Here is a 24,526-nt window from a genome sequence, read left to right as displayed (position 1 = left end):
GGAAAGTTGTTTAAAATGGAATGCTCTATCTGAATCATTAGTTTAATTATATCTTTCCTGTCCCTTTAAGTCACCTTTGCAACTGGATATGTAGCACCATGTTGTAATGCATTTCTTTTTATTTGATCTTTATTTAGGCTTACACATCATTTAGCATTTACTGTTGCTTTTCTATGTATAACGTTTCATTACAGAAACAACTATTTTTTATTTTAATTGAAGGCAGAGATCAGTCTGAGGCTGTATTATCTCAGTAATTATTGAATATGGAACATAATCTTGCATGTTGCACACCAGATTGAAAACAAAAAAGGTGATTCCTGGAGCATGTTGAACAATTATTCCAGTAGTTCGATCAAACATTTCCTTGGAATTATGCAAACTAGCTAACATAGTAAGACATTTAAAGAGACATTAAACACTTTGAGATGGTAATATGAAATGATAAATTGTATATATAAAATATAAACTCTGCAATATACTTTATTTATTTTGTCCCCTTTTCCTATAATTCCATTCTGAAATTGTGAGCTTTTTCAGTTCCTGTTAGAAATGGAAGTGCAGAACACACCTGAACGGCAAAGACTGTAATCCGACCGAGGGTATTAGCTAAGATAGACATTCAGAGAGCTTGAAAAAGCTAATATGCAAGGAAAACTACCTTGAGCAGGCAAACATTGGAGCCGCAACTCCCACAGAAGGTAGGGAACTCCTGCACACCACCTCTTAGAGCAACATGACTAGGAACAGAGAAAAACATGCCAGCACACCCGACCAGACGATCCCCCCCAAAAGTGAGGAAGGATGAAGCTCCGCCTTCGCAAGAAAGAACACATTAGGCTAACGAGTCAGCGCCCGGAAGAACCTTGAGTGAAAACTAAAAGTTAATCAACAGGCACATCAGACCAAACAGGTCACACACATCTCCCAACTTCCATTTAAAGGAAATAACAGATCTAAGTCTCGGGGACCTGAAGAACCTAGAGTCATCTGCAGAAGCAGAATCGTAGCCCAGGCGAATAGCCCGAACCGACCACCCTTAGAGCGATATGCAAAACCCTCCGACCGGAGAAGTTACATATAAACCACAGGCCTCATACATCAGTAGGATCCGAGCCCGGAGTCTATAGAATAGGCCTAGAGGTATCCTCAGCACCACGAAGATGACATGAACCCTGGTAAAAGCTGAAAAAGCGCCCAACCATTACCAGCCTGGTAGAAGAGCACTCTGGAACTGTTCAAGGTCCAAGGTTCAAGAAAATTTTTCCCGAAGGATCGATAAATGAACTAGAAAAGTATCGGTTCCAGAGAAGAACATTCATGAAACAAAATCTAACAGACCTGAGCTCAAGGAAAAACAAATTAAACACATCCATCCGGATCAAAAATAAAATGAAAGGCAGCACCCATTGTGTGAACACCCAAGGTGAATGAGAATGACAACAGGACCAGCCGAGTAGAGGCCCCATTCACCCAAGCACAGAAAAGGAACTGAAAAACTTACAAAAAATAAAATGAAGACAAATAGGAGATTGGCTTCACCCCCTAACGTCATATCCATTTTGCCATCCAACTTCTAAGGCCTCGGATCCCTCTGCCCACTAGGACTAGGATCCTCTAATATTGCCAAAACATGTCTTAAAAGGACCCTAAGGCGAGCCAGCCTATAACGGAAGGCAAAATAATCCCTCGCCAAATCTGCTGGAGACCTCGGCTCCGAGATTGGGGCCCCTGAAGCGTCAGGGGCCAACATTTCTCCAGAAGGCCGAACTGAATCGGGTGATCCCATGCTCGATGGGCCTAGGTTAACGGAGCATGGAGAGTATCTGAGAAATACTTCACTTGGGAGATATAAATGAGACAGAGCCATATAAATGACCATGCGGAACTGTGCCATTACCTCCAGCGGAAACAAGCCGCTCTCCGGAGAGGTAGTGAAGGTCATAGGGACACCGGCGTGCGTAGCCAGGAAAGGGTCTTGGGCACGTGCCTCACGGCTAATAGAAACCTCTGAGGCGGATGGCTCAACGCATTCTAAGCTCCCAGACTCAGGAGAAAAGAGTACTTTACAACGGCACCAGGAAAATAACTGATGGCATTAATTACCCGGCCCATTTCATATTCATCACAAGACACATCCTCCGTATTTGAGGCATACGTGTTGTGCATATCAGAATCCTCCATAATCTTGGGATTACAAAAAGACAAAACTAACTGGCACCTTTTGACACCCCCAATGGCTGGGGCGTCACTAAAAGAAGGCAGTTATGTTCCATAAAGGGATGTATGAGGCCTGTGGTTTATATGCACACCACGCCCTCGCATCAACAGACTACATCCTCCTCTGTGACCTCAACTTCCACCTAGACAACCCCAATGACCACAACACCACCAACCTCTTGGAAAACCTTGGAACCATCGTACTGAAGCAACTTGTCAACTCCCCAAACCACTTAGTCGGACATACCCTCGACCCTATCTTCTCTACAGGCAACCACATCTCAGTCAACCACATCACTGAACTCCATTGGACCGACCACCACTACATACATTTTTCCTTCAAAAAAACCCCCACACACCTCCGGCAGCAACACCTGCCCTGCAGAAACTGGAACAACATCACCGAAGACCAACTGTACTCCACCCTGAATAAGTCCCCCCCAGCTACCTCCACAGACCCCAAGCTCACAGACTGCGCCAACACCCTTGCCGCCCTAAAAAAAAGTCCATCCCCCAACCCACCAACAAGGCCAGTTGGTTCACACTGGCTCTCCAGGACTGCAAATGCCACTGCAGGCGATTGGAAAGGACTAGGAGATCCAGCAAGACCCCTGTGAATAAAAGCTCATACGGCCTACAAAGAAGCCATCACTACCCACCACCACCTCATCAAAACCACCAAGAAGACAGCCATCCAAGACAGAATTAACGCCAATGTCCACAAAAGCAAGGAGCTATTCACAGTCATCAAGGAATTCTCCAATCCCAACAATGACACCAACATCATTCTGTCCTCTTGCAACGTACTTCCACCGCAAGATCATTGACATCTATGACAGCTTTGTGCCCCAGAACTCACCCACCACCTCCGACCCACCAACTCCCACGATACCTCAACCAAATACACCAGCGTCTACCCCCCACGGACCACCTGGAGCCCCCTCATCACAGAGGACACTATCAGAATCATGAGATCGATCCACTCTGGAGCACCCTCAGACCCATGCCCGCATTACATATTCAATGAAGCGGGTTACATCATCGCCCCCGAGCTCTGCAGCACCATCAACTGCTCCATCCAAACCAACATTTTGCCGGATGATTGGAAGCACTCAGAATTAAAACCCCCTGCTGAAAAACCCATGGCTGACCTCAATGATCCGAAGAACTACCGTCCCATCTCTCTGCTCCCCTTTGCGGCCAAAGTCATCGAGAAGTCAATCAACGTGCAACTCGTTGACCACATTTAGGCCAACCACACCCTGGACCCCTCCCAATCCGTTTTCAGGAGCAACCAAAGCACCGAGACCGCCCTCCTCGCCACCAGACAACATCCTTGCCCTACTCGACCAAGGAGAGACCGCTGTCCACATCCTCCTAGACCTCTCAGCAGCATTCAACACCGTCTCCCACCTCACCCTCCACACGACGCTGGCATACGCGACAAAGCCCTGAAATGGATCACCTCCTTCCTCACCGGCAGAACCCAGAAAGTTAGACTCCCACCCTTCACCTCCAAGCCCACAGAGATCAGCTGCAGTGTACCCCAAGGCTCTTCGCTGAGCCCACCCTATTCAACGTCTACATGGCCCCTCTCTCCGCCATCGCCCGACGACATGACCTCAACATCATCTCCTATGCCGACAACACTCAGCTAATCATCTCTCTCACCAGTGACCCCACCACCGCCAAGAAAAACATCCATGAAGGGCTGACAGCAGTCGCCACTTGGATGAGATACAACTGCCTAAAGCTAAACGCAGACAAGACCGAAGTCCTCCTCCTCGGTCCCACCACATCCTCCTGGAATAACTCCTGGTGGCCCACAGCCCTCAGACACCCTCCAACCCCCACCAGGCACAAAATGTATGCGTCATCCTGGACTCATCGCTCTCCATGGACCGACAAATTAATGTCATCTCCTCTGCATGCTTCCACACGCTCTACCTGTTGAGAAAGACTGGACTACGGAAACGCGCTCCAAAACGTGCTCCAAAAGAGACTCCAGTGCATCCAGAATGCCTCGGCTAGACTCATCCTCGACATCCCTCGCAAATGCCACATCACCAAACACCTGCGGAACTTGCACTGGCTCCCCATCAACAAAAGAATAACCATCAAGTTCTCACCTACGCATTCAAGGCCCTCCACAACATCGGTCCCGACTACATGAAACACTGCGTTACCTTCTACACCCCCGCCAGACAACTTCGATCGGCCGACCAAGCCCTCGCAGTCATCCCCCGCATCAGGAAAATTACAGCGGGAGGCAGATCCTTCTCTCACTTGGCCTAACTAAGTTCAGAAAGGACCTCAAGACCTGGCTCTTCGAATGAACTGCAACCCTTTAGCGCCTTGAGACCCTTACGGGTGAATAGCCGCGCTGTACAAGAACCCAATAGATAGATAGATAGAGAGAACATCAGCTATTTCAGATGACAAATAAAGGCAAAGGAGCTGTATTTTAAACAATTTAATACACCTGAGCAGGTGAAATGGATCACAAGCAGGGGAAATGGGAACACATTAAAGGGATACTAGACCCAATTTTTTTTCTTTCTTATTCAGATAGAACATGCAATTTTAAGCAACTTTCTAATTTACTCCTTTTATCAATTTTTATCTGTTCTCTTGATATCTTTATTAGAAAAAGCAGGAATCTAAGCTAAGGAGCTGGCCCATTTTTAGTTCAGCACCCTGGATAGCTCTTGCTGATTGGTGGCTACATTTAGTCACCAATCAGCAAGTGCAACCCAAGTGCTGAACCAAAAATGGGCCGGCTTTTAAGCTTACATGAAGAATAACTGAGAATGAAGAATAATTGATAATAGGAGTAAATTAGAAAGTTGCTTAAAAACATAATGTATGTAAGAACTTACCTGATAAATTCATTTCTTTCATATTAGCAAGAGTCCATGAGCTAGTGACGTATGGGATATACATTCCTACCAGGAGGGGCAAAGTTTCCCAAACCTCAAAATGCCTATAAATACACCCCTCACCACACCCACAAATCAGTTTAACGCATAGCCAAGAAGTGGGGTGATAAGAAAAAAGTGCGAAAGCATAAAAAATAAGGAATTGGAATAATTGTGCTTTATACAAAAAAATCAAAACCACCACAAAAAGGGTGGGCTTCATGGACTCTTGCTAATATGAAAGAAATGAATTTATCAGGTAAGTTCTTACATAAATTATGTTTTCTTTCATGTAATTAGCAAGAGTCCATGAGCTAGTGACGTATGGGATAATGACTACCCAAGATGTGGATCTTCCACGCAAGAGTCACTAGAGAGGGAGGGATAAAATAAAGACAGCCAATTCCGCTGAAAATAATCCACACCCAAAATAAAGTTTAAATCTTATAATGAAAAAAACTGAAATTATAAGCAGAAGAATCGAACTGAAACAGCTGCCTGAAGTACTTTTCTACCAAAAACTGCTTCAGAAGAAGAAAACACATCAAAATGGTAGAATTTAGTAAAAGTATGCAAAGAAGACCAAGTTGCTGCTTTGCAAATCTGATCAACCGAAGCTTCATTCCTAAACGCCCAGGAAGTAGACACCGACCTAGTAGAATGAGCTGTAATCCTTTGAGGCGGAGTTTTACCCGACTCGACATAAGCATGATGAATTAAAGATTTTAACCAAGATGCCAAAGAAATGGCAGAGGCCTTCTGACCTTTCCTAGAACCGGAAAAGATAACAAATAGACTAGAAGTCTTTCGGAATTTCTTAGTAGCTTCAACATAATATTTCAAAGCTCTAACTACATCCAAAGAATGCAATGATCTCTCCTTAGAATTCTTAGGATTAGGACACAATGAAGGAACCACAATTTCTCTACTAATGTTGTTAGAATTCACAACCTTAGGTAAAAATTTAAAAGAAGTTCGCAACACCGCCTTATCCTGATGAAAAATCAGAAAAGGAGACTCACAAGAAAGAGCAGATAATTCAGAAACTCTTCTAGCAGAAGAGATGGCCAAAAGAAACAAAACTTTCCAAGAAAGTAATTTAATGTCCAAAGAATGCATAGGTTCAAATGGAGGAGCTTGAAGAGCCCCCAGAACCAAATTCAAACTCCAAGGAGGAGAAATTGACTTAATAACAGGTTTTATACGAACCAAAGCTTGTACAAAACAATGAATATCAGGAAGATTAGCAATCCTTCTGTGAAAAAGAACAGAAAGAGCAGAGATTTGTCCTTTCAAGGAACTTGCAGACAAACCTTTATCCAAACCATCCTGAAGAAACTGTAAAATTCTTGGAATTCTAAAAGAATGCCAGGAAAAATGATGAGAAAGACACCAGGAAAGTAAGTCTTCCAGACTCTATAATATATCTTTCTAGATACAAATTTACGAGCCTGTAACATAGTATTAATCACAGAGTCAGAGAAACCTCTTTGACTAAGAATCAAGCGTTCAATCGCCATACCTTTAAATTTAAGGATTTGAGATCCTGATGGAAAAAAGGACCTTGCGACAGAAGGTCTGGTCTTAACGGAAGAGTCCACGGTTGGCAAGAGGCCATCCGGACAAGATCCGCATACCAAAACCTGTGAGGCCATGCTGGAGCCACCAGCAGAACAAACGAGCATTCCTTCAGAATCTTGGAGATTACTCTTGGAAGAAGAACTAGAGGCGGAAAGAGGCAGGATGATACTTCCAAGGAAGTGACAATGCATCCACTGCTTCCGCCTGAGGATCCCTGGATCTGGACAGATACCTGGGAAGTTTCTTGTTTAGATGAGAAGCCATCAGATCTATTTCTGGAAGTCCCCACATTTGAACAATCTGAAGAAATACCTCTGGGTGAAGAGACCATTCGCCCGGATGTAACGTTTGGCGACTGAGATAATCCGCTTCCCAATTGTCTATACCTGGGATATGAAACGCAGAAACTAGACAGGAGCTGGATTCCGCCCATACCAGTATTCGAGATACTTCTTTCATAGCCAGAGGACTGTGAGTCCCTCCTTGATGATTGATGTATGCCACAGTTGTGACATTGTCTGTCTGAAAACAAATGAACGATTCTCTCTTTAGAAGAGGCCATGACTGAAGAGCTCTGAAAAAAATATTGATTGGTAATCTCACCTCCTGAGATTCCCAAACCCCTTGTGCTGTCAGAGACCCCCAAACAGCTCCCCAACCTGTCAGACTTGCATCTGTTGAAATTACAGTCCAGGTCGGAAGAACAAAAGAAGCCCCCTGAACTAAACGATGATGATCTGTCCACCATGTCAGAGAGTGTCGTACAATTGGTTTTAAAGATATTAATTGAGATATCTTTGTGTAATCCCTGCACCACTGGTTCAGCATACAGAGCTGAAGAGGTCACATGTGAAAACGAGCAAAGGGGATCGCGTCCGATGCAGCAGTCATAAGACCTAGAATTTCCATGCATAAGGCTACCGAAGGGAATGATTGTGATTGAAGGTTTCGACAAGCTGAGATCAATTTTAGATGTCTCTTGTCTGTCAGAGACAGAGTCATGGACACTGAATCTATCTGGAAACCTAAAAAGGTTACCCTTGTCTGAGGAATCAATGAACTTTTCGGTAAATTGATCCTCCAACCATGATTTTGAAGAAACAACACAAGTCGATTCGTATGAGATTCTGCTAAATGTGAAGACTGAGCAAGTACCAAGATATCGTCCAAATAAGGAAATACCACAATACCCTGTTCTCTGATTACAGACAGAAGGGCACCGAGAACCTTTGTAAAAATTCTTGGAGCTGTTGCTAGGCAAAACGGCAGAGCCACAAACTGGTAATGCTTGTCTAGGAAAGAGAATCTCAGAAACTGATAGTGATCTGGATGAATCTGAATATGCAGATATGCATCCCGTAAATCTATTGTGGACATATAATGCCCTTGCTGAACAAAAGGCAGGATAGTCCTTATAGTTACCATTTTGAATGTTGGTATCCTTACATAACGATTCAATATTTTTAGATACAGAACTGGTCTGAAGGAATTCTCCTTCTTTGGTACAATGAAGAGATTTGAATAAAACCCCAGCCCCTGTTCCAGAACTGGAACTGGCATAATTACTCCAGCCAACTCTAGATCTGAAACACATTTCAGAAATGCTTGAGCTTTCGCTGGATTTACTGGGACACGGGAAAGAAAAAATCTCTTTGCAGGAGGCCTTATCTTGAAGCCAATTCTGTACCCTTCTGAAACAATGTTCTGAATCCAAAGATTGTGAATTTAATTGATCCAAATTTCTTTGAAAAAACGTAATCTGCCCCCTACCAGCTGGGCTGGAATGAGGGCCGCACCTTCATGTGGACTTTGGAGCTGGCTTTGGTTTTCTAAAAGGCTTGGATTTATTCCGGACTGGAGATGGTTTCCAAACTGATACCGCTCCTGTGGGTGAAGGATCAGGCTTTTGTTCCTTATTGTGACGAAAGGAACGAAAACGATTATTAGACCTAAATTTACCTTTACATTTTTTATCCTGTGGTAAAAAAGTTCCTTTCCCTCCAGTAACAGTTGAGATAATAGAATCCAACTGAGAACCAAATAATTTATTACCCTGGAAAGAAAGGGAAAGCAAAGTTGACTTAGAAGACATATCAGCATTCCAAGTTTTAAGCCATAAAGCTCTTCTAGCTAAAATAGCTAGAGACATATACCTGACATCAACTCTAATGATATCAAAGATGGCATCACAAATAAAGTTATTAGCATGTTGAAGAAGATTAACAATGCTATGAGAATTATGATCTGTTACTTGTTGCGCTAAAGCTTCTAACCAAAAAGTTGAAGCTGCAGCAACATCCGCTAAAGATATAGCAGGTCTAAGAAGATTACCTGAACATAAGTAAGCTTTTCTTAGAAAGGATTCAATCTTCCTATCTAAAGGATCCTTAAAGAAAGTACTATCTGCCGTAGGAATAGTAGTACGCTTAGCAAGAGTAGAGATAGCCCCATCAACTTTAGGGATTTTGTCCCAAAACTCTAATCTGTCAAATGGCACAGGATATAATTGCTTAAAACGTTTAGAAGGAGTAAATGAATTACCCAAATTATTCCATTCCCTGGAGATTACTTCAGAAATAGCATCAGGGACAGGAAAAACTTCTGGAATAACTACAGGAGATTTAAAAACCTTATTTAAATGCTTAGATTTAGTATCAAGAGGACCAGAATCCTCTATTTCTAATGCAATTAAAACTTCTTTAAGTAAAGAACGAATAAATTACATTTTGAATAAATATGAAGATTTATCAGCATCAACCTCTGAGACAGAATCCTCTGAACCAGAGGAACCATTATCAGAATCAGAATGATGATGTTCATTTAAAAATTCATCTGAAAAATGAGAAGTTTTAAAAGACCTTTTACGTTTACTAGAAGGAGGAATAACAGACATAGCCTTCTTAATGGATTTAGAAACAAAATCTCTTATGTTAACAGGAACACTCTGAGTATTAGATGTTGACGGAACAGCAACAGGTAATGTAACATTACTAAAGGAAATATTATCTGCATTAACAAGTTTGTCATGACATTCATTACAAACAACAGCTGGAGGAACAGATACCATAAGCTTACAGCAGATACACTTAACTTTGGTAGATCCAGCACCAAGCAGCGTTTTTCCAGAAGTATCTTCTGACTCAGTGTCAGTCTGGGACATCTTGCAATATGTAATAGAAAAAAACAACATATAAAGCAAAATTGATCAAATTCCTTAAATGACAGTTTCAGGAATGGGAAAAAATGCCAGTGAACAAGCTTCTAGCAACCAGAAGCAAAAAATAATGAGACTTAAATAATGTGGAGACAATAATGACGCCCATATTTTTTAGCGCCAAAAGACGCCCACATTATTTGGCGCCTAAATGCTTTTGGCGCCAAAAATGACGCCACATCCGGAACGCCGACACTTTTGGCGCAAAAAAAACATCAAAAATGACGCAACTTCCGGTGAAACGTATGACGCCGGAAACAGAAAAAAAAATTTGCGCCAAAAAAGTCTGCGCCAAGAATGACGCAATAAAATGAAGCATTTTCAGCCCCCGCGAGCCTAACAGCCCACAGGGAAAAAAGTCAAATTTTAAGGTAAGAAAAAAATTGATTTATTCATATGCATTATCCCAAATATGAAACTGACTGTCTGAAATAAGGAATGTTTGAACATCCTGAGTCAAGGCAAATAAATGTTTGAATACATATATTTAGAACTTTATATAAAAGTGCCCAACCATAGCTTAGAGTGTCACAGAAAATAAGACTTACTTACCCCAGGACACTCATCTACATGTAGTAGAAAGCCAAACCAGTACTGAAACGAGAATCAGTAGAGGTAATGGTATATATAAGAGTATATCGTCGATCTGAAAAGGGAGGTAAGAGATGAATCTCTACGACCGATAACAGAGAACCTATGAAATAGACCCCGTAGAAGGAGATCATTGAATTCAAATAGGCAATACTCTCCTCACATCCCTCTGACATTCACTGCACGCTGAGAGGAAAACCGGGCTCCAACTTGCTGCGGAGCGCATATCAACATAGAATCTAGCACAAACTTACTTCACCACCTCCATAGGAGGCAAAGTCTGTAAAAACTGATTTGTGGGTGTGGTGAGGGGTGTATTTATAGGCATTTTGAGGTTTGGGAAACTTTGCCCCTCCTGGTAGAAATGTATATCCCATACGTCACTAGCTCATGGACTCTTGCTAATTACATGAAAGAAATGTCATGCTCTATCTGAATAAGAACGAAAATAAATTGGTTTAGTATCCTTTTAAAAGGAGAGAAGAAAGAAAAAAAAAAAACACAGTACATTGTTCCTTTTAGTTCAGTGGCACTGTTACCAAAGAATGATTCCAGGAAATTATAGCATAACTGTTAATGAAAGGCTGGTTTAAGGGAACATTTGTTGTACTGACACACCTGCTAGTTTGCAGCATGGCCCTAAGGCACTGGATCATGGTGCTGGTTTAATGTGTGCCCTCCAGGCTGCAAATTGACATTTCTTAACTAATCTAAATAGTACAATGGTTTGAATTATGCGGTTATTTCTGGCCAAAGTGAGTAGCAGCTTTGTAATCATACCTCCAAGTGCAACATGAGAATAAAAGGAAATTACTAATATTCATTTTAAAAAGGTGTGAAATAAAAAGGAATGGTTGTTCAAATATACTTATATCAATAGGGACAGAGGCATAGACTGAGAAAAACAGGGCAAGAGTTCAGAAAGGAAAGCACTTTTAGAGGGAAAAAAGTCAAAGGAACTTATGTGAACAATACTCACCTTGTTATAGAACTCCAACAGCTCCTTGTGGTTAAATTCCACAAACACTTTCTCCAGATTCTAAGAGAAAGAAAAGAAAACAGGTTTATTGCAAATGCACAGACAAACAGACAGATACATATATATATATATATATATATATATATATATATATATATATATATATATATATATATAAAAAAAAACTGTGGTATGTTTAAAATCACAGTTTCCAAACCACTATTCAGCTGCAAGGATAATGCACTGCAGAGAAGATGTTATATCATTAAACCTATTAATGGAGTGCCCACAAAAACCTATTGTAATGTTTCTTTTTGAAAACCTCTGTTTTGTTATTCTTTTGAGCGATTATATTATTATTTGTTGAATGGAACAGTGGGTAAGACAAATGGAGCGAGAGATACATTATAATAGGCACATACAATAGCTTATCTTATGGCTTTGCAGAATGCTATATCTGGAGTAACTGAAAGCACAGGGCATGTATATATATATGCACAGAGAGAAGTGCACTCACAGGAATGAACAACTGGCTCAATACCATTGTTAGCCTGTTCTATGGCGATTTACCACCTGGGTGCAGCTTCTTTTAGCCCAGTAATGCTTTTCACAGAGTTGAATTTCCCTGTAATATATCAGTCTGATACTGTCTATTATGGTCAGTCCAGCACCGAAATACCAGGCAATTCCTCTCTGAAAAAGGAACATAGCAACCCCAGACTATCGTTTCGGCCTTCATTGGGCCTTGTCAGTGAGGTGTAGCCACATTCCTCTAAGCACACTGAGCAAGGAGTCCACGTCTGGTTGTCCCTATATATGTGTGTGCATATATATATATATATATATATATATATATATATATATATATACATACACACACACGGACACAAAATATAAACAAACATGTTGGTTGTCTATTTGATAAAGGAACATGTTAGTGCTGAAATATCATGCAGTGTTTTTATATCAGCTAATAATGTTAAATATGTGTTTTTCTTAAAAGGGACATCAAAGATTATTCTAATAGCGCATACAATTTTAAACAACTTTATAATTTACCTCTATTATATAATTTGTTTCATTTCCCTAGTATTGTTTGTTGAAAAAGGATAGTTAGGATTAGGAGCAACAATGTATTACTGGTAGCTAGCTAGCGGCTGCTTGCAGGATGCACACATATGACACTGGTCATTGGTTCATCCAATGAGGTCCATTTATCAAAAATTTTAAAAATACAAATGAGCGTTTGTGAGAATTTCTGCATCTTTTTGATCCCTCCAAATTACTGCCCAATGCCAAAAGTCATCAAACTTAGACCCGGATATATTTGCTTCAATTCTGTTTATCAGCGATGATTGATTAATTAGAAGCCAGACTTGATATGAATAAGTGGATTTATTAAACTGTCTGCATAACTGAAGGTGTTATTTTATGCTCACCTAACAGTGAAAGAGACATTCTCGCGGGAAAGTTGTACCAGCATGCATTGCGACATGTATAAAAGTGGGCACAAGTACATTTCTATATATAGACACATATGCTGTACATAGATAGATATTAACATTGTGTTAGGTATGTATTCTTTTTTAAACTTGTTATTGTTTAGTATTATTTTTGTTGTTTATTTTACTTGGGAATATAGATATATACATAGGTAGATGGACATAAAATATAGATAGATAATAAGGTACATAGATTGATAGATATATATACATAGGCAGATAGTTAAAAATTCCGATTATCCTAGCCTTGGTGAAGGAATAATCTAGATTTTATTAAAGAGACAGAGACTCCTATAAGCCTTTTCCTTTGCTGCTCAACAGCCATTCAAAGTAACATAATACAATTTAAAAGTTTAACATAGAAATAACAAATGAATATGGTAACCAATGAGAAACAACCCTGAATAGTGTGATCCAGGGCAGACCAATCAGAAAAGTTAATTCTAGTATAAACATTCCCAATAATATTCCAACTGCCTCTTTGAACTTTGGTGCTGGAAAAAATATGGTAAGAATCTTCAGAAATAAGTCCCAAAGACAAAATGAAAAACAATTCAAAGAAATAAAGAATTTTTTTTTCATGAGGACCATCGGAAAGGATGAAGGTTGAGGAGGCATTTTATTACAAGGACAGAGACTCCTATTTTGCAAGTTTAAAGCTAGACATAAATTCAATCCAGAAGGCGTTGAGGCAAAGAATTAATAGGTTTGAAATAAAACTGTCTGAAGACTGAATCAGATGACCAGTCTGCTGCATTTAGAATTTCTTGAAGGGAAGCCGATTTACAAAAAGCTTTAGAAGCAGCTGCTCCCCTTACTGAATGAGAAGAGAAAGATTTATCTATACCTGCTTCATTCATGACCCATTTAATCCATCTACTAATAGAAGTAGAAGAAACACGAGCATGAGGAGGAGAATAAAAAATTCAAAGTTGATTAGAAGAGGAATTTCTAAAGGGTAAGGTACGATTTTCGTATTCTTTTAGGCAAAGAACCACACACAAGGAAGGACAATCCAAAAAATAGGGATAAAAAATAGAAGAAGACAGGGATTTAGTTCTTCTAGAGATGCTAAAGATGACTCCTTGAGGAGAAAACATTTTGGAAGAAAAGTCAATGGCTTTAACATCCGAAACTCTTCTGCAAGACAAAAGACAGAGAAGAGTTACAAGCTTGCAAGAAAGTTAATTAAGAGAAAATAATTCATTAGAGGGTCAAGATTTAAACAAAGAAAAAATGAAATTAACATCCCAGAAGGAAGAATACTTAGCCAAAGTTTGATAGATTTCATAAGCCTGGAAATTGAAATATGTTGACCAATAGGTGTATTGTTAATAAGCTTGTGACCTGCAGATATAGCTGATCTATAAACATTAATAGATCTACAAGCTAAACCTTCATCAAATAAGAAAATGTAGAATCTCGCTCAAAGGAGCTGAAAAGGGATCCAAATGTTTTTGACTGCACCAGCTAGACCATCTGGCCCAGGCTGAAAAGTAACATTTTTTAGTTCCTGGTGACCAGGCATCTTGTAATAATGATCTAGCTGAAGAAGAAAGTCCTTCTGGGGCCCAGGATCCCCTGAAATTGTCCAAGCAATGAGCTGAAGAGAACCTTGAAGTACTAGATCATGAAAATCTCAGTTTGGATCTAGTAAAAGATGTGGAAAAAGAGGGGGGATAATTGGGAAGAAAAAGGACATCTCCAGACGGGATGGGTACCATGATTGGGTCATCCAAAAAGGGGATATCAGAACAAGGCAAATTTTGTTCCTCCTGATTATATTCAAGACTCGAGGAAACATTGAGAAGGGAGGGAAAGCATCTACTGCTAGGGCTTCTGGATCTGGACGCCAAATGAAGAAAGGAAGAATTTGGCAATTCAAGTGAGATGCAAAGAAGTCTATCGAGAACGGACCTCTGATCAGTTGTAAGCTCTGAAAAATATCTGGATGCAATCTCCAGTCGCTTGAGTCCAATAAGTAATGAGAACCCCAATCTGCAGCTGTATTGGAGAGACCCGGAATGTACTCTGCTCGAATAAAGATATTATTCTGGAGACATTGATGAATGAAATTCTTCGTTATATCTGATAGTTGTTTGGAATGAGTTCCACTGCCGAAATGTTGTCCATCCGTAAAAGAATGGAGAGAGAATTTTGTTTGACAAAACTCTTTATTGCAAATGAGCCGGTAATTAATTTGAGGCAATTAATGTGCATCTTGCGTGCCGAAATTGACCATTTGCCTCAAGTAATCAGGGAACCACATCTGGAGCTTTCACAAATATAGCTTTGAACAAAATGCTTCCACACAAGTGGATGGAATCCAGCAGGAAATGGACCGAGTAAATAAGTTTAAAAGTCTCTTCATTTGGTATCCATAAAAAGTATGCTGTGATTAATCACAGAGAATAATATTACAATATCACAGCCACAAGCGTGTCAGCCTAGCAGCTCAAGGTCTAATACTCCAACATGTTTCATGCTGTTACAGCACTTCGTCAGGGATCAAGCATCAGAAGAAACCAAATATATGCTTTATTCCCATAGGCTTGTATGGGACTGACATATAAGTTAACCTGTAAGGATTTAGTTCAGCTTTTCTGAATCATTTTTACAAATATAGCTTTGCCATTCCAAGCATCTATATTGGAAAGCCACCAGATCAATTTGATCTTGGCTTCTTCTGACAAAGAGATTTTGTGCGAATAGGAGAAACCCTTCCTTAAATAAAAGATTTTTGATCTCTGTAATGGAGCTGGAAAAATCGCTTGAATCGAAGCTAAAAGAAGACCTACAATTCTTGCAAGAGATCTGATTGGAAAAAACTTTTTCTTTAGTAAATGAGAAATTTCCAATTTTATTTTCTTCCCTTTCTCCAAGGGAAGAGTTAGAGTTGATAAAGAAGTATCTATCAGAAAACCTAGAAAAATTAGTTTCTGAGACGGAATAAGAACCGATGTTTTAAAGTTTATAAGGAAACCTAAGTTTTTTAAAATATTTAGGGTCAAATCCAAGTGGGAAAGGAGGAGAGAATGATCCTGATTGAAAATAAGAATATCGTCCAGATAAATGATCAGACAAATTCCTCTTAATCTGAGCCACGCTACAACGGGTTTCAAAATTTTGTAAACACCCAAGGGGCCGAGGAAATACCAAAAGGTAGACTAGAAAATTGCCAGATTTGACTCCTCCAGAAAAAAACGGAGGAAATTGTGATGAGAGGGATGGATAGGAACTGTAAGATAAGCATCTGTTGAATCCAATCTTACCAACCAGTCTTTGTCCATAAGACAATCTCTCAGAAGATAAATTCACTCCATCTTGAAATGGTTGTAAGATAGAAAAGCATTCAGATTCCTTAGATTTATAACTGGACGGAGAGATCCTTCTTTCTTTTTCACAAAGAACATGTTGCTCATAAACAAATTTTCATTGTTTGGAGCTATTTCTATGGCCTGTTTTAGTAGAAAATTTTCTATTTCTTGATCTAAAAGACTTGAGTCTGTTTTTGAGAATACAATCTGTCTTGGAGGGAAATCTGGTTTAGTGGAGGGAAGGATTGATATTGATATTGAGACCTATTTGGGGTAAAAAGGACGACTGGGAAAATGGCCTCTTCCTTTCCCGGCCCAGTCAAAGACACGATTAGGTGTAGGATAAAATATCTTTTTAGAGGTAGTCTTTACTTTGTTCAGTGAGTTAAATGTGTTTACATAGGAGTTTAACTCTTTAAGACCATATTCACCAAACAAGAGACCCTCAGCATGGGGGCCCATCTCTGTGGGGGCAAAGTCTGAGATTTTGGGATCAATTTTTTTGTAGGATGTGTCTACGATGAGTAGACAGAGCCGTATTGGCATCTCCCATGAGATAAATAGCTCTCTGAATCCATTGTCTCATGATATAAGGGTCTAATAAAGCTTTATTAACAATGGCTTCTTTGGTTAGTTCGAACATTTTTGTAATAGGATCTAAAGTGTCCAGATATTTATCCTGGCAAGCTTTCTAGAATTTATCAGGTCCTTTTCTGATATTAAAATTTTTTGTGCTTACAAACTTAATAATATTTGCGTCCACTTCTGTCGTGACAGAAGATTTATGCGGCAACTCTTGTCTAGGGCATTCTGCTCTTAAAGTAGACTTGGCTTTAACCGATAATGGTTTTCTTAAATAATGATCCATGAATTTTGCAACCTTTTTGAAGGGTCTCCAATTAGATGAGTGAGGATGTTGTAAATCCTCTGGATCTAAAAATTCAATACCTTCATTGTCTAGTAATATCTTTTTTTTTTTTTTTTTTATAGATTTTTTAAATGTTTTCTTTTTTGGGATATTGTCACGCCGCGCCATTGCTAGGGGCACAGCGTCTTCCCCATGCTCGTTGCCTAGGACTGTGTCGGCTCAGGATGCGAGCGGCGCTGACGTCATCGCCGCACGCTCCTCATGCCGGACGGTCTCTGGGCGCCAATCTGCAGGTATTTTTACAGGCAGCAAATGACCTGTCACTGCCCAAGTACAAGTGCTACTTCGTGTGCTCCTAGGAGTGACAGATCGTTTGCTGGATTGATTCTTTGTTACTGAACCCTGCCTGTCTCACTATGCTATCTGGTTAACTCCTAAATTGCTGGACTGATACATTGTTGCTGAACCCTGCCTGTCTCACTACGCTACCTGATTAACCCCTAAATTGCTGGACTAATTCTTTGGTACTGAACCCTGCTTGTCTTACTACCCTGTCTGGTTAACCCCTAAATTGCTGGTCTGATACATTATTGCTTAACCCTGCCAGTCTCACTACGTTTCTTGTTTAACACCTGAACTGCTGAACTGATTTTCTGTTGCCGTACCCTGTCTGCCTAATTTACCTTGTGCTGTCCTGCCTGTGGTGAGTGCAGCTCTCCTCATTTGCCTGATATTCTCTACTCTGGGATATTCCCTATCTTTCCGGCTCGACGCTGGAATAACAAGACTACTGGCCGAGTTCGGTCTGATAAAGGAGTATCCCACGAGCCTTACATTATACTTGGGCCATGGAACCAGATGAGGTGGCACGAGTTGTTTATCTCCAAGGATAGATGTTGGGAACCCATACTACACAATTGCAGAATATGGATTCCAAGCTAGAGGCTATCACCGCTCAACTCTCCTTACTAGTCACTTCAAGGGGTACTACTCCTGTTGTTTACCGCCAGTCCCTGCTCCCAGTACTGTGGCATCTCCCTCTGCTTCTGGAAGAATACCCCGGATACCTTTGCCTGACAAGTATGATGGTAATACGGATTGCAGGGGTTTCCTTAACCAATGCAGGCTGCACTTCCGTAATGATCCCCACACCTTTCAGTCTCCCCAGTCAAGGGTCATCTTTATCATTTCCTTGCTGAAAGACAAGGCCCTAGCCTGGGTCTCTCCTCTTCTGGAACAGGACGCTCCACTTCTGCATGATGCTGATGATTTTATTTCTGCTTTTTCTGCTGTGTTTGGGACCTCTGGCCGTACCTCTAATGCAGAATATTCCCTGCTGGATCTTCTCCAGGGCAACAGAATTGTGGCTCAGTTTGCCGTTGAGTTTCGTACCTTGGCACTTGAAACCACTTCGGATGGCAGTGCTCTCAAGGCAGCCTTTAGGAGGGGTCTGCATGAATGCATCAAAGACAAACTCACCTATCGTGATATACCTTCTTCTTTAGATGACTTTATAGCTCTTTGTATCAGCCTGGACTCTCAATTTCAGGAGAGACAAGCCGAGAGAGACTAGACAAGGAGGGTCCTCTCTGCCCGTCCCCCTGTTCATCCGGTTCCGGTGGCATCCTCTACCCCTTCAGCAGCTCCAGTTACCTCAGTGGAGGAACCCATGGATCTCTCCTCTTTCAAACCTTCAGAGTCCGAAAGACAGAGAAGAAGGAGACTGAGACTATGCTTTTATTGTGGCTCTAACTCCCACCAACTAAAGGTCTGTGACATTCGGCCGGGAAAAGCCAACGCTTAGAGGATAACACAGGGGTACCTCTAAGCATGATCTCTACCAAATCCCCTCACTCCTCTTGGATCCTGGTACCTGTTACCCTTACCTTCCTACAGAATACTGTCCACACTCAAGCCTTCATTGATTCAGGGGCAGCTGGCAACTTCCTGGATCACCGTTTTATGATTCAAGCTGGTCTACCTCTTCTACAGAAAAGACATTGTCTCAAGATAACTAACCTGGATGGTACCCCCCTTGGTTCTGGTTTGATCCATTTTGAGTCAGCACCCCTGACCTTGACCATCGGTGCTCTTCATAACGAACAGCTCCAGTTCGAGGTCATTCATTCCCCAGCTCAGTCTGTCATCCTTGGTCTCCCTTGGCTTCACTTACACAATCCACAGTTCGACTGGGCTGAGGAGCAACTGGCTTCTTGGGGTGCCTCCTGTTTCCACTCCTGCCTTGCTAAAGTCACTCCTCTGCTCTGCATTCCCTTAGCCAGCATCCAGACTCCCTCCATCCTTCCTTTGGTATATGCAGACTTTGTTGATGTGTTTGAGAAAAAAGCAGCCGACGTGCTGCCACCCCACCATCCCTACGACTACAAGATCGACCTCTTTGCCAGAGCCCTGCTTCCTAAAGGCAGGACATATCCACTCTCCAAGGCTGAAACCAAATCCATGGAGGAGTACATCCAAGAGAACCTAGCTAAAGGTTTCATTTGCCCTTCTTCCTCTCCTGCTAGGGCTGGTTTCTTTTTTGTCGGTAAGAAGGGTGGTGGGCTCAGACCCTACATAGACTACAGGGCCTTGAACAGCATAACCATCAAGAATCGCTATCCCATACCACTGATCACTGAATTGTATGACTCACTCCAGGATGCTCCAGGATGCTCGCTTCTTCACTAAATTAGATTTACGTGGGGCATACAATTTGATTCGCATCTCTCCAGGCCACGAATGGAAGACCGCCTTCAACACAAGATCAGGGCATTACAAATACCTTGTAATGCCCTTTGGGCTGTGTAACGCCACTGCAGTCTTCCAGGCATTTGTCAACGACATCTTCCGTGACCTCCTCAACCGCACTGTTATCGTTTACCTGGACGATATTTTTGTTTTCTCTTCCACTTTAGAGAAGCATCACAGGCACGTGAGACAGGTGCTTCTTCATCTCAGGGATAACTCTTTGGTAGCCAAGCTAGAAAAAATGTCCGGATCCAATTCCTCGGATATGTCATCTCAAAGGAGGGTTTTGCCATGGATCCTGCTAAACTCACCGCTGTGTTAGAATGGCCTCAAACTACCTCCTTAAAGGAATTACAGAGGTTCTTGGGGTTCTCCAATTACTACCGCAAGTTTATAAAGAACTTTTCTCAAACAGTCGCTCCTCTCACCGAATTGACTAGACGGAACATGGACTGTAAACATTGACCTCCTGAGGCCATAAATGCCTTTCTTAAAAAAGGCTCTCTGTTCAGCTCCTGTGCTCCGCCATCCTGATCCTGACCTACAGTTTAGAGGTTGATGCCTCAGAGATAGGAGCAGGTGTAGAAACAAAGTCTACTTTCCTCTTGGATACTTTCTTAATAGGAGCTGCATCCTCAGAATCTGATTCTGAGGAAATAATTTTATTTTTAGTAGCAGAAGAATTAATTCTGATGTTTGGGTTTTTCAGACTAAAAGCTCCTTTATTTAATTTATTTTTCAATAAAATATTTCTATATATTTTAGATAAATGTTTTCTTTTTTGCTTAGCTTTTTTAGGAGAAATACGATTCTCATTGGCAGATCTTAATGCTGCCTTACAATGACTTCTATAGTCTTTAATAGTATTGTCAAATTCATCTGCAACTGATTCAGCAGAAACAGAATTATATTCTTTTAAATGCATTTTAAATTAAAGTAAAGCACAATGCAACAGAATATATATATTTGTTATTAAATCAAGTGAGAAAATACCCAATATAAGTTAAATAACAATTAAAACAAATAAAGTTTAAACAAAAAAGTAATAATTACTAATGAAAACTAATTGCTGATGAAATACAGGAAAAAACTGTTTAAGCTAAGTAAATGTGTGAAAAACGTTAGTGTAACAACAATGTAATAAGTAACAAAACAGAAGAGAAGGCCTGAATAGTTGCCAAATCTTCTGGGAGGTGAGGGCTGGCTGACAGAGAGAAGCAGGGGCATGAAACAGGATGACAACACTGAGGAGAAAAGGAAATGACAGCCAGGGGGAGTGGCTACAATTGCAAGGAGAAGGAAAGAAAATGGATGCCAGTCTGGAGGCAGCAGAGAATAGGCAGATACAAAATGAAAACGAAGGAGCAGACAGAAGCTCCAAGAGACAAAAAGGGGGCAATTAAAAACTGGAAGGTAAAGCAAAAGGAATGATATAGCATGAAAAAGAAAAAACTTAGTAATAATAAATAAGTTAACAAGGCAAACAATAGAAATAAATAAGTTCTAAAAGAACAAAAACAAGAGAGAGAAAGGGAGAAAAACAAGAGAAAAATGTAAAATAATAATCTAAATAACACAGAAAAAAATTGAAGCTTTATTCCAAAACACACTGCAATCACAATATACTTATCTTTGAGAGCAGCAAAGTGAAAAGAGGCAGTTGGAATATTATCGGGACTGTTTATACTAGAATGAACTTTTCTGATTGGTCTGCCCTGGATCACACCATTCAGGGTTGTTTCTCATTGGTTAGCATATTCATTTATTCTATTTCTATGTTAAATTTTTAAATTGTATTATGTTACTTTGATTGGCTGTTGAGCAGTAAAGGAAAAGGCTTATGCAAAATAGGAGTCTCTGTCCTTGTAATAAAATTAATTGTTTAGATAGATAACTTGATAGATAAATACACCCACTGTGTCATCTAATAAACGGTGCAGTCCCAGCTGTCCTGTGAGACGCCCCTAAGCCCACCAATACTTTTTGGAAAGTAACCTTCCATACCAATACACAAATCAGCAATTCACTTGCTGTGAAAGGTGGGGAAGTGAAATTTTACATCTCTATTACACAAAGTAGACGTATCACTGAATAACTTAATTAGTAACTTTTGTGAATGCAATAACGGACACTGTTAATAAAGTTGTGTACAAATATGCATATGTTATATTCTGTTAATTCACCTTGTTAAAGGGACAGGAAACCCCAACATTTTATTTCATGATTCGGATAAATCATACAATTTCAAACAACTTTCCAATTTACTTCTATTATCAAATTTGCTTCATTCTCTTGTTATCCATTGCTGAAGGAACAGCATTGCACTACTAGCAGCTAGTTGAACACATCTAGTTAGCCAATCAAAAGAGACAAATGTGTGCAGGCACCAATCAGCAGCTAGCTCCCACTAGTGTAGGATATGTGTGTATTCTTTTTCAATGTGGGATACAAAGCACATTTGATAATAGAAGTGAATTTAAAAGTGGCTTAAAATTAAATTTTTATCATTAATCATGCAAGTTATATTTTGAATTTCCTATCCCTTTAATTTTGCTATGGTAGATTTTGTGTATATGTTATATGTTATAATATATTATGTATTTCTGTGAATTTTTTTTAACTATTAATAAAGTTGTTATGTAAATTTGTTTGACTTGTTACAACAGAGGTGCATGTCGACATTTGTGATGTTGTGAACGTTTGCCAAAAAGTACGCCAATTTTATATAACTATACAAACATTTATTGACACAAGTACTGTTAAAAAATTATTCATTTGGATTATAGAAAATTTCCTCTATTGGAATAGTGTGGCAATTAATTGGCTTTGAGCAGACACTGCACTACTTTCGGAAACATCTTCTATGTTCTTGGGACTCACTTTATCATCAAGGATGGATGGTACTTCTATGTCCTCCTCGTCTTCCACATTATGTAGTATACCATATATCATGAGGATTCCTGTAACTTTTCTGCAGGTCCCCCCCCCCCCCGAGTGGATTAGGCACCTAAATATGCTCTTTACAATCCCAAAGTTGCAATCTATGCAAATTATTGTGCTCCTATGTGAATCATTATATTTTATTTCTGCTGCAGTTTTGGGGTTGTTAGTAGGTGTCAGCAACCAATTTCTACATGGGTATCTTATCTTAATTAAAAATAGAGCCAAAAATATAAACAATGGTCTGTGAATTGCTGTCATGGCAACTAAATAGACAACTTTATAACAGATATTTTCTTTGAGTCAACCGTATAAAATTAAAAATCCTGAAATTATAAGATGATGATTATATAACTTTCCAACTACACATTACAGTTTTAATTTCACAACAAAGTTGTATTTACAACTACTCACGGTGACCTGACAGTAACATTTATCATTGTTTTTAAACTTTGCATAAAGCCCAAATCGGTGCAGAATATAGTATTTGTGACAGGAAAACCAGCACAAACACTTAGGATACTTAGTTAGGCAACACATACCATTTGCACATTGAGGGAATGAAAATGCCTTTTATTGTGGAACATTTCCTCTCTTTCCCTGGGAGTTCTCAGTGCAATATGTGTACAGTCTGTAGCCCATAACACATTTGGAATACTAGGAATATAGAAAACAAAAATAGTTTTACTGATTTCCATTCCTTGGCTATTTCTGGGAGACAAACATAATACTTAAAAATAGTGTATAGGATGTCTAATACAGTCTGTAGGTGTATGGAGAACATTGGTTAACTCATACCAACCTCAACACAGGACACAGATTGGAATGACCCAGTGTCCATGAAATGCAGAACGGCCAACAATTTCAACATACTAGGGAAAGCTTTTGTTCTGATGGTGACCGGTTCCAAATAGTCCTGCATCTGATCAAATAGCATCATAACTGATTGCTTAGTATGGGTGGAAAATATGTGAAATTGATCAGACAAAAAACATTATTTTGAATAGGGTGCATTCCTTGATTAAGCTGAAAGCAGAATTCTGCACATATTTTGATACATGGACAAAGGCGAATTGAGGAATGAAGCATTGATAAATTGAGCTCAATATGCTAGGTTAGAGTAGTACATTTCTGTTTCTTCACCAAAGGATGACAAGAGAATGAAGCAAATTTAATAACAGAAGTAAATTGTAAAGTTGTTTACAATTGTATACTCTATATGAATCATGAAATAAACATTTAGTGTTTTATGTCCCTTTAATTTCCATGAGTGCGTGTATTTATTTTGGACTACTTTGTTGACTTTAACATAGTGTCAGGGTTTTTTCCCTGTTTTGTTTGCCATGTGCTGCTGGCAGCCATTTTACTCAGTCCAGGGGCTGTGTACAGTATTTGGTTCACTGGAGGGGCTACGGTCCGGAGGAGCGTTAATGGGTTCCCTCCTCTGATGTTCATGCTCCCGCCCTCCTCCGTGCCTTTCATGCCCGTTTCCCCAATAAGCCTTTTGTCCTCCCGCGGGGGAGGGGTTGTTGAGGGGAGGGTACTGTCAGGGTTTTTTCCCTATTTTGTTTGCCATGTGCTGCTGGCAGCCATTTTACTCACCTCTCTTGCTGTCTGGTGCATACTGTGCGATGCTGCTCATTTCCTG

At 40.2% G+C, this 24,526-nt stretch overlaps 1 protein-coding gene across 1 annotated transcript in view; it reads right to left on the bottom strand.

The window, feature by feature from the left end:
* Positions 1–24,526, bottom strand: part of COMMD10 (COMM domain containing 10) — a 1,017,192-nt gene that overhangs the window by 16,895 nt on the left and 975,771 nt on the right. Inside the window, exon 7 of the mRNA XM_053701577.1 lies at positions 11,504–11,563. The gene's annotated coding sequence lies outside the window, so the exon portion shown is untranslated. The remainder of the gene's footprint in view (positions 1–11,503; positions 11,564–24,526) is intronic.

This window comes from Bombina bombina, chromosome 2 (genome assembly GCF_027579735.1).
Source record: "Bombina bombina isolate aBomBom1 chromosome 2, aBomBom1.pri, whole genome shotgun sequence".
NCBI lineage: Eukaryota > Metazoa > Chordata > Amphibia > Anura > Bombinatoridae > Bombina > Bombina bombina.
This window is presented reverse-complemented; position numbering and strand designations above follow the sequence as displayed.